General features: G+C 40.6%; 1 protein-coding gene across 4 annotated transcripts in view; it reads left to right on the forward strand.

Annotated features, from left to right (window-relative positions):
• The window catches only part of pde5ab (phosphodiesterase 5A, cGMP-specific, b), a 77,211-nt gene that overhangs the window by 33,024 nt on the left and 35,293 nt on the right, over positions 1 to 8,894 (forward strand). The gene's annotated exons all lie outside the window — the stretch shown is intronic.

The following is an 8,894-nucleotide window of genomic DNA, read 5'->3' on the forward strand; positions in this document are numbered from 1 at the left end:
TATAAAGATGAAATTATTCTGAATCCAATGCAAGTACATATAATAACTGCTGTTGAAATAATGCCAACTATAAATACTATCAAAAATGAAACTTAGTATCATGAACATCTTGCTAAAACTCAATAAAATTTACAGGCAAATGCAAAGTAAAGATGCAAGTGGGGGAAACATGAATGCAATAAAGAGAACTGAGATGTACCCTAGGCTAAATAACACTAAGAATACAAAGGAAGAATATTAAGAATACTGTGGCATACATTGACGCACAAAGCTACAGGTAGGCACAACAGGCAGTAGAGCAGTAAAGCAGACAAACATTTGTACTGAAGGAGTTAATTGTTGGTGAAGGCAGGTGTGGTGGGTGTGGCAGTCAGGGGTGAACATCAAGGACATGGGACAGCATTAGGAGACCAGATGTGTGGGGTCGCTGGGGTGTCTCCTTCCTCTCTCTTTGGGATGGTGGAGCGAGTGACAAGGTGCAGGCTGGCAAGGAGTGGCACAGCTGAAATTAATCAGTCCCATCTGCTGTGTCTCCCTTGCCAGTCAGTTAGTTGCTCTTGCCACATTCAGACAGCCGAAATGGAAAGTACTTACCTGTGTTCTTCGTATCTACCCATTTTTCCCTTGACGACGCCATCTCACTGTGTGAGTCCCCTCCAGTCGTGTGTCTGCTATTCAGACAGCTTCAGAGTCTGCTACTCCCCCGTTACCAGTTCCCCCAGCCAATGTCTTCCCAGGCCCATCAGCCTCATGGGGCTTTGCTAGACCTCTGGACCTCCAACTCGCCTCTCCCCTGCTTACTGGTCCAGTGCATGGATTCCTGGAGGACCATTCCTTCCTGGTGAACCTGACTTCTACTTTACTCTTACAAATAAAGCTCCTTTGATAACACCCATTTATCTGAGCTTTCATCTTGAGTCTTTAGTTTCGTCTTTGGTCCCCTGCCATAATAAGAGGAGGATGTACACTGTTTAGAGACGTCCAGACCATGGGGTCAAGACAGGACCTGGACTGACACTGTGTCAGACTGTCACTGGATAAACTCTATTTCACACTGAAAACTCATTAACATATTGTCATTTTTATCCATGGACACTGCATTGTTCCACTGTAATATTTTGTGATGGCACTATATAGAAGATATAATTTATACTCACTATCAAGACACTAATAAATGGTGGAGGGTAAATGTACTGTAGTGCATTAAATAATTATAGGGAATGCTTAAAGGCTTTTATTTTCTTCAAAGAGAATATGAGCTGACGATGATGTAGCCAGTGTGTGTATATAAATACACTTTGAATAATTAATGATGTTATTAGCAAAAAGACAAACATTTGTTGGATCCTTTGTGTGCATGCATTGTGTTACACAGAGCAACAAGAGTAAGTAAGCTGTTACGACAAATGGAAAAAGTAACAAATACAGTGACTAGGAAGGTGGAAGTGAAGTAAAATGACATAGGGTGATGGAAGTGAAGATGCAGGGCTGGAGAGACACTATGCTGTACAGAAAACAACTGAGCTTTGCCTCATTTCTTTGGAATTTATTTATCTGACTTAAGTCAGTGAACAATCTTAGTTTGGTTTTTCACTTACTGTAGATGATAAATTACAGCTGGTAATTTAGTGAGGGTGTACAATGATTTAGTTTGTTGTTAATTAAAATATGTTGCTGCTTAAAGTATGTACAAGAGTGGTAAGATAAAAGATCTTTAAAATCATAAACGATAAAATGCATATACATTATCTCTAACTTTGTAAATGTGATCGATATATTTACAATGAGATGTGTCCTTTAGCCATCTGGAGTCACATAAGTCAAACTGTAGCGGCTGTTCATATATTATTACTATTCATGTCAGCGTTTATGGCAGAGTCATGACTCAAGGTTGCTAATGTAGTTAGCTATCACCTGTGTTGCTTTTTGACTGAGAATAGCCTTCTTGCCTTTTGTTAAAGCGTAATTTTTATAATATTGACACACACTGTTGAACAGAATTTTAGACTTATCCAATTGGTTTTAAGTCATCACCCAGCCCATGTTTTGGACATGGACTGTTGTCTGTATCTTGAAGTGAATCATTTGACAAGTCAGGAAGCAGTTGGTTGTTGAGCAGTTAATGAACAAAATAATTCAAAATAATGGCTGATGAAATGGCTTTAGAGCAAAGGGTATGACAGCGGAAGGCTGTCTTGTTTCACTGGTTGATAATGTTTAACAGAAGGAAATGAATAGCAGCTTTCAGGAAAATAATGGGTTATGTCAGACAGCCCTGTGACACTTCTAACAGTGAAATGCAAAGTTTTTGTTCTGCAAATCAAGAGGTTTTATATAGAGTAGGTTACAGAGCAGAGGGAACAGTAGCTGGCCATGTTTTAGTGTAAATTCCCTCTATACTTCTTTCTTTCACATTAATTACTCACATACAGCACAGTGTTGGACTCCTCTGTGGGCATTAACATTTGTCTTGGCTTGTCCTCAGGGCCATCCAGTGCCTGTAAAACACACACTGACATATAGTAGTGTGCAAAATAGGCCACCATTAGATTTGTTATTTTAGCAATATTATGATGACTTTATAAATCTACTGCATTTATCAGAATACAACTGGAAAATATAGGAAATATGTACACAGTAATAAAAACACAAATGTCAGGAAAAAAAATAGGCAAACTAACTGGATACTCCAGAAGTGGTATTCAAGCTTTTCTAAAGAAATATGAAGAATCCGGAGAGGTCAAAGACAAAAACAGGGGTGGTAGACCAAGAAATCTGTCAGAATCTGATGAGAGGTTTCTCAAGGTTTCTTTTTTGAGATTGGAGAGTCACCTGGATGCCAAGTTGATCTTTCCACAGTCCAAATAGGCTTGATCAAGAACAGCCTTTGTGAAAGGACAGCAGCCAATAAATCTCTTTTTCAGAAGGGAACAGGGAGAAAAGGCTGAGATATGCAAACGTTCACAAAGACTGGAGTGAAGATCAGGGTAAAAGCAATGGATTATGGAGCAATGAATTTTTGAAGAGAGGTGGAAGAATGGCTGCTTGCTTCAGTGAAACATAGGATAAGAAAATGCTTTTATTGTCATTGTAAGCATACAACAAAGTTTCTGACAGTCAGCACAGCAGCAATAGACGAGATAACAGAGGATAAAAGAAGCATGGTGACGCAGTGGTTAGTGCTGTCACCACATAGCAAGAAGGTTCCAGGTTCGATCCCTGGTCAACCCGGTGCCTTTCTGTGCGGAGTTGCCTTGTTCTCCCTGTGCCTGCGTGGGCTCTCTCTGGGTCTCTGGCTTCCTCAGCTTCGGTTGATTGGCACTCTAAATTGTCCATAGGAGTGAGTGTGTGTTGTTGTTGTCTGTCTCCAAGTGTCAGCCCTGTGATAGACTGGCAACCTGTCCAGGGTGGACCCCGCTTCTTGTCCAATGTCAGCTGGGATTGGCTGAGGCCCTGTTCAGGATAAGTAGTGTAGATAATGAATGGATGGAAAGGGAGGATAATACAACACACAATATATAAAAAGGATAAGCAAATTGTATTGCACAATGTCCATGTTCATAGTGCAGTGGATTCAAAGTGCAATAATGCTACATTATATGAGTCAGCACATGGCGGGAAAGAGGAGGGGCCATGATGGAGGCCACAGCCCAAGGGAAGACTCTGTTCCTTAGTCTATTTGTATGGGTTTTAATGGAGCAGTATCTTCTCCCAGACACCAGAGTTGTGTCTTTGCTGATGTTCCTAGTTTTCATTTGTAGGCGGCCAGCATACACAGCAACCAGGTCCGGATGGACAGTGCCCACGGTCTTCTCTGCTGTTTTAATCACCCGAATAAAGTCTTTCTTGTTCTTGGCGATACAGCTGGCATACCACATGATAACCTGGCAGAGGACGCTCTTTATTGTGCCTCTGTAGAAGTTAACCAATAGCTGAGAAGGGAGTCCAGCTCCCTCTAAGTTTCCTTAGAACATACATCCTCTGTTGGGCTTTCTTCACCGGGTGGGAGGTGTTAAGGGGCCATGTGAGTTCTTTAATTATGTGGATTTCCAGGAATTTGATGTTCTTCACAATAACCACCTCTTCACCTTTTATACGAAGTGGGGAGTGTATGGTCTTCTGGGATCTCCTGAAATCCACAATGATCTCCATTATCTTGGCGGTGTTCTGGACCAGGTTATTTTCTGCATACCACCCAGCCAGATGTTGGACCTCTGTAGTGTGCCTCCTCATTGTTGGTAATGAGTCCCACTATAGTGGTGTCATCCGCAAACTTCACTATAGTGTTGGAGGAGTGGCGGTGCACTCATGGGTGAAGTGGGCTGGACTGAGCACACAGCCCTGCAGTACACCAGTGTTCATGATGCGGTTTTCTATCCTGACGTTCTGTAGTCTGCAGGTCAGAAAATCCATAATCCGTGAGCAGAGTGAGGTGGTTAATCTCAGGTTTCTGAGTTTGTGTATCAGTTTATGGGAGGCTACCATATTGAAGGCAGAGCTGAAGTCAATGAAGAGCATCTGGACATACATGTCTGGATACTCCAGGTGAGACAGGGCTGTATATGCAGGTAGGTAGGTAATTTATTGATCCCTCAATGGGGAAATTTCAGTGTTTCAGCAGCAATGGAGAACAAACAACATAACACCATGAGAAACAAACACCACACACATATCTTGATAAACAAATTTCAGTACCTCAAGCAGCAATAGAGAACAAACAACATAACACCATGAAAACAAGCACCGCATACACATCCTGATAAATGAATTCCAAGTACTCAAAAATAGACAGAATCAAGTATCAAAGAACTGGTTCAAGGTGTCAGGGAGTGTACTGTCCTGTTGATTTGTGGACTGCTACATTTATAGACTGTTATGGTTTTAATACCCCACCACATGCTCTGAGGGTTGTTATTGTGTGTAAACATGGTGGAGGGTCTGTCATGGGTCAAGACTTGTAAGACAGTCTCCCCAGACGATTTCAAGCTGTACTAAGTGCAAAGGGAGGTCACACTAAATACTGACTTTGGACTGTAGAACCCTTTTTTTGTTTTTAATATTGTATGCATATTTCCTGTATTTTCTGGTTACATCTTAATAAAGAGTGAGAAATAAATATAAATTATCATTACAATGTTGCTAAAACAGCAAAACTAATGATAGCCTAAGATGATTGCCCAGTACTGTACTTCCCATTCACTCACAGAAAACAAGCACATAGATAAAGGAAGCAAATGAACTGTCATACACTGAAGAAGACTGATAGAGGAGTGTAGTGTTCCAACATCTCAATAGGTCCAAGGCTTCTGAAAATCAGCTCATACCTGCTGATTGCTGACTTTTTGAGGACATTAGCTCATGTTCAGTGCAGTTTTACATGCATCCAGATCACACAATCTTTATCAGTGGATACTGACAGCTGAACAAATTCAAAGTTGACTCAGTTGTCCAAGCTGTCAAAGTAGGCTAAGTTAGTCATAAAAGTGGTTCAGTGGTCATTTGCTGAAAGGCAGTCAAATTGGTTTAAAGCTCCAATAAAAACAAGTAAGTGGACACTGAGTTAGGACTATTTTATCAAATGCTTTTTCCTATTCCCAGACTCTTAACATTTTATACTGAAATAAAAACTATCCTTAGGTTTTTATCCTGACGATGAAAGTGAGAAATTAGTTGCTTTGACCTTTTTAACAATATATTTTAACATAAGTTGACTGTTTAACATCAGCTTCTCCTCAAGCAAAAGCTGCGCTTTATCACAACAAAAGTCACAAAAGAGAAAACCTCTCCCTCTCCATCTCTCTCTGTGCTTGCTGTATTTATGGAGTTAAGTGGAATGGGAGTGCAAGGCGGTTAAGATGACGACAGCAAGTCAAGAGCTCTGGCATAATTTTGGACAATAAACAGCAGTGTTTTGGAAAGGAGGTGGTGATTCAGGGTGATTTTGAGAGGAGAAAATGACAGAGCTAATATATGTATGAGAGTGTCCACCCAGAAAATGGAGGGTTCCACAAGGCTTCCTTGGTTAGAGCAGGTAATCAAAGAATCATCTGATTTTGTTTTGCAACATGTCACTTTTTCAAACCAGGTTAGGGCCTGATAGTACAGCTCACGCAGCCAATGGTGGGTGTTTGTCCCAATGACCCACCATTGGCTGTGTAACCCAGTTATTACTGTAAATGTGGTCTCAGTTATAATTATTTTGGCGGTATTGTAGAGCAGAGTAGTTAGCGATGAACAAGCATGGTTGGTGGTGAAGCATGAATGAAACGCTTGACAAGAAAGAAGAACACAGTATGCAAAGCAATCTCACCTCAGTCTGCTGATGAAGAACATTATGGCCGAAGGCTCCACAGTAGCTGTAACATGCCTTGCACAGCGAACTTTTCTGCAGGCCTGTGTTGAAGTCAAGTCACTAAACAAGTCTTGAGTCCTCTCCATATATCACAGTGTTGTTTTCCCCATTGTTATAGTCCTGCACAGACACATAGTTGAACATAACAAGCCATTCATAATGATAGTTTTACTGCTTTGTTAGTTTGAAGTTTGGCACTTCTGCATGTTTACTTCCCACAGCCTTTTAACAAAAATGATGCATCTGGCAGGTCTGGTGTCAATCTTTTTTGTAAATACTGGACCGATGCCCCAAAGTGTCAAATTAAATGCATATTATTGCCCATTTAGCAGCTGATATGTGGGTGATGGGTAGGCATGCTATGTAGCTAAATGTTTCATAATGTTCAGGGATCAAGCTTTTCAATTTATTGTCTATTTTTTAGTAAAGGTAAAAGTATGCAGGATATTTTTTTCCTCTGGTATTAGTAATATTTTCTCATCACTATACTTTGGTCACCCAGTCATTTCCATCCTCACCGCCAATCCCAACAGCAAGAGCTCAGTTTTAGAATCCATTCCACTGGGATGATTGCTGACTGTATGACTGCCAGGTTATTGTACATATTGGTTTCAACCACAGAGCAAATTCACTGTTCAATATTTGTGTTAAAGTCTGCCATTAAATTATTGAAGTGAAATTTGGAACAGACATGTTTCCCTGAGAATGAATCCTACTGACTTTGGTGATCCCCCAACTTTAGCAGCAGCATGAGATTGATATTTGGGTTTTTTGTGAAACACCTTTTCAACTACTGGATGGATTGCCATTAAATTGTTCAAGTTCAGCTCCGGATTCCTTTGAATAACTTTGGTGATCACCAGTCTTTTCATCTAGCACCATCATCATGGTAAAATTTCCAAGATTACTGATATTTGACCCAGTATCTAATAAACAAATGACATTTCCATCAGTCTCAGCAAACATGCTAACAATAGACCAGACTTTGCTTATATACAACCTTCAACAGTCCCACGTGTGGTTCTGGTTTCTTGTTATGCATGTCCTTTTCATTTAGTTTAGTTTAGTTTTGTTTTTAACCCACAAACTAACTGATATCGTGTGCCGGGGAGGCAAAGTATGCATGTCGAGAGGGTGGGTGAGAGGGGTGGGCAGGGGCACTGCTCACTTTTTCCCAGGGGCTCACTAGTGAATAAATGCAGCCGTGTTGTTGACAGTATGAGTTGAAGTGAGCACCACATAAAAATTCTAAGAACACTTGTCATATTGGAATATAGGCAGAAATCGGAGCGACGGCTACCTTTAAAACCAGGACAAATTAAACCACAAGACCACCACAGGAGGAAAGTGGGAAAATTTTCAGACTGTAGGTGAAATGACCCTTTATCTTATCAGTCAAGCTGTATTCAATGCATGTACCAAGCTGCAGCCCAAATGATACATAAGACTGTACATGGAAGTGTGTGTGCATGTGTGTTTGTTCCTTTAATGACCTCAAGTTTGCCAGACCAGCTGTCTCCTTTTCTTTTATACCCCACCCCTTTCTCTTTCTCCTTTCTGTTTCCTTGCTAAACATTTACTCTGAGATTAGGGACTTTTACTGGCCTTGTCTGCCAGACAGCTCTCTGTATACAGGTGTCAGCATTAAATGTCTGTAGTTTCTCTAGCAGGACCCACATGTCTGTGGATCCTGCTAGAGATCCTCTGGGAAAGGAGCGTTCTGTATTTAATCTGGTCGTTGATAGTGCTGCTATTTAACACAGCCTATAACAACAATAACAGGAGTTTCTAAGATGCTGCTCCGTGTTGGCTCACTTCATTTCACTGCAGTGTGTGGTATCTGTTTGGAAACTGTCCTGTCTTCATACATACTGCTTAACTCTCCACAGTAGAAATGAATCTGCAATTGGCTTCAGGCCTCCTGAAACATATTAGGCAGTGTGTGAGATTGCATTTAAGTGTACATGTTGCACCAGTCTCTGCAGTTTTTAAACCACCTGCATTTTTCTATTCTCTCTTTATTTCTTCCTGGCTTTCCAAAGCCCACCCAGTCTATGGTTCTTTCCTCGAATATTCTCAACGAGCCCAAACAACTACGTTTTTTATTGCCTTCCAAACCTTCGATATAACAGGTCTCTTCCTTCTCTTTCACCAACGGTCAGTTCCACTATTAAACACATAAATCACACAGAGTGTTGTGTTGTGGGTTGAGAAAATTAAATAACATGAGCAGACAGAGATTTATGTATCTGCCTCAGACTCTGATAACTGGATATGAAAACTCAATAAATCACTATTTTTTCCTTTCTTGACATAAACACCTTTGACTGATATTTCTATAAAATATAACAAGACAATCTTGATTTATTTGAGTATTCCAAAACACCGGTGAAAAAAATCCATTATCTTGTGCCATCCTGTTATAAACCTTCCCACTTCCCAGAGACCCTAATAAATGTCATATCATTGCTGGGTCCTTTTTTACTTAAAACAGCTCTATTATCCTCAACTGGAGAGATCATGGTGAAGCAATGCCACAGAA

The sequence above is a fragment of the Monopterus albus genome, unplaced genomic scaffold, assembly GCF_001952655.1.
Source record: "Monopterus albus unplaced genomic scaffold, M_albus_1.0 scaffold25.1, whole genome shotgun sequence".
Taxonomy (NCBI): domain Eukaryota; kingdom Metazoa; phylum Chordata; class Actinopteri; order Synbranchiformes; family Synbranchidae; genus Monopterus; species Monopterus albus.